Source organism: Pteropus vampyrus, unplaced genomic scaffold (genome assembly GCF_000151845.1).
Source record: "Pteropus vampyrus isolate Shadow unplaced genomic scaffold, Pvam_2.0 Scaffold801, whole genome shotgun sequence".
NCBI lineage: Eukaryota > Metazoa > Chordata > Mammalia > Chiroptera > Pteropodidae > Pteropus > Pteropus vampyrus.
The window spans coordinates 61,287-63,673 of NW_011889582.1; the positions used below are offsets into that span (position 1 = coordinate 61,287).

Below are 2,387 nucleotides of genomic sequence, written 5' to 3' on the forward strand. Positions count from 1 at the left end.
AACTGAAAACTGGAAAATAACAGAGAAAAACAACGAACTAAAAATTTGTGGGTTTTTTTTTGTTGTTGTTGTTTTTGTTTTTTTGGCTAAGCTAACCAAGAAAAAGGAGACACAGATTACCCACGGATGTCAAAAGAATAATAAAGGAATGCCGCAAACAACTCTGTGCCCCCAAATTTGATAATTTAGATAAAATGGACCAATTTCTTAAAAGATGTACACTACCGAACTCACACGAGGAGAAAAAGACACGTTAAATAGCTGCGTGTATTAAATCGATAATTAACGACCTCTTAAAAAGAAATCACCAGGCCCAGATGGCTTCTCACGAATTCTGCCAAACGTTTAAAGAAATGATACCCATTCTTTAACTTCTGTTCCAGAAATGAGAAGAGGAAGGAGCATTTCTTATGTCATTCTATGAAGCCAGTATTATCCTTATGTCAAAACCAAAGACATCCCAAGAAAAAAAAAAACCATCGATCCATCTCTCTCATAAACACTTCAAATACTTTACAAAATACTAGCAAATAGAATCCGACAGTGTATAAGAAGAATTAGACGTCACCACCAAATGGGATTTATTTCAGGGGTGAGATGCTGGGTCGACATGAGAGAAATCGATCCGTGTAATCCACCATGGAACAGACTAAAAGAAGAAAAATCGTATCCATTGATGCAGAAAAATCATTTGATAAAATCTAACACCCACTCCTGCTCACTCACTCACCAAGTCAGGAATAGAGAAGACCCTTAGCTTGATAAAAAAAAAAAAAAATCTACAAAAAACCCACAGCTGTTAGAGAAATGCAAATCCAAAGCACAATAAGATGCCACCTCGCAGCCACAGGACCGGCCATGACGTCTTTAAAACAGAAAGACAGGACGAGAGCTGGCGAGGACGAGGGCCGCGGGAGGCCCCCCGCATGCCGGCGCGGGTGCGCGTGCTGCCGCGGTGCGGGAAACGCGGGGCGGCCGCTCAGAAATGACCGCGCGGCCCAGCAATTCCGCTCCCGGGTGTCGACAGCGAGGACGTGAAATCGGGCGTTCGAGCACATCCCTGTACACGCGCACTCGTAACAGCTTTGTCCACGGTGACCAGAAGACAGAAACCACCCAGACGGACACGCCAGAAGTGTGCAGAATACGGCGGAATAGTATGCAGCCCGGCAAAAGGATGCAGCGCCCGCCCGTGCCAGCGCGGTGGACCTCGTGCTCATCATCCTCGTCAACACCGCCGGACACGGGCGGTCATGCGGCGCATGATTTCTGGTTTGCGGGAAAGATCCAGACCAGGGAACTCCACAGAGAGGGAAAGCAGAGTGAGGGGTGCCAAGGGGTGGCGGGGGTGGGGTGGGGAGTGCCTGCGGGGTCAAGGGCGAGCAGCCTGGGGTGCAGAGCTGCTGTCGCCAGGTCCTGCCTGGCCCTGCTGGCCCCGCTCCCTGGACGCCCAGGGCCATCGGCACGTGGCGGAAAGGGCGTCACTCATGGAGGCAACTCAATGGCACTGGAGGACCAGAGTGGCAGAGAGGGACGTGGCGGGTCTGAACAGAGCGAGGGGCAGGGTCACGTCTGCTGGGTGGCCCTCTGTCCCCTGGGTAGGCCCTGTAGTGCTCCTAGTCTTTCTCCTTAAAACAAAGGTGACTTTGTAAAAACAGAAAGTGGCATGGCGGCGTTGGAGCCATCGTGAGAGAGAATGAGGACGTCGCTGGCCCGCCAGCTCCCGCTCGGCGCGGAGGAGGCCACCATGGGCCCTACTCACTCAGAGTCTCGGGGCCCCAGAGGACGCTGGGCCATGCGCGGGACGCTGCTGGCCTCGGTGGCGGGCTCGTGCACACAGGGTTCGGCAACGCGGGGATCCCCCGGAGGCTGGAACGGAAGAGAGACAAACGGGGCGTCACTGGGGCGCACACGCCAACGCTCCCTGACGACGGCTCACACCCCGAAACACGGCGGGACAGACGGCTCCCTGCGCCACGCCCTGAGAGGCAGCTCGGGGCCCAGGCTCCGCGGGCCCCCAACACGCCGGGATCGGAGTCCCAAGCCGCCGTGGGCCTCCCCGCGTGTTCCGGGGCCAGCAGCACAGACGGGGGAGGACGCGGCGAGGCCCGGGCGCGGGACGCGGGGTGCGGGACGCGCGTCTCAAACCCTGCCGGAGGTGACACAGCCCGCGCCGCTGATGCCGCAGGATCCCCTCGCTCGGACGGGAAACGCAGTGGCCTTCGAGGTTTGTCCCCGGCCTGTTCTTCCAAAGCAGCGATGGGCTACGGGCGCCGCAGAGCGTGCTGTCGTTGGGGTTCGCGCCCTTAAAATCGCGTGTGCCGCCCACGGGGGAAAAGTCCTACCGAATGCACAGAACGAGCCTTTGCAGGAGATGGGGGGCCGTG

The 2,387-nt window shown here is 56.3% G+C and overlaps 1 long non-coding RNA gene across 1 annotated transcript in view; it reads right to left on the bottom strand.

The window, feature by feature from the left end:
- Nucleotides 1-1,968, bottom strand: part of LOC105309612 — a 49,120-nt gene extending 47,152 nt beyond the window's left edge. Inside the window, exon 1 of the long non-coding RNA XR_897405.2 lies at nucleotides 1,763-1,968. This is a non-coding gene — a long non-coding RNA (uncharacterized LOC105309612). The remainder of the gene's footprint in view (nucleotides 1-1,762) is intronic.
- Between the last annotated feature and the right edge of the window lie 419 nt (nucleotides 1,969-2,387).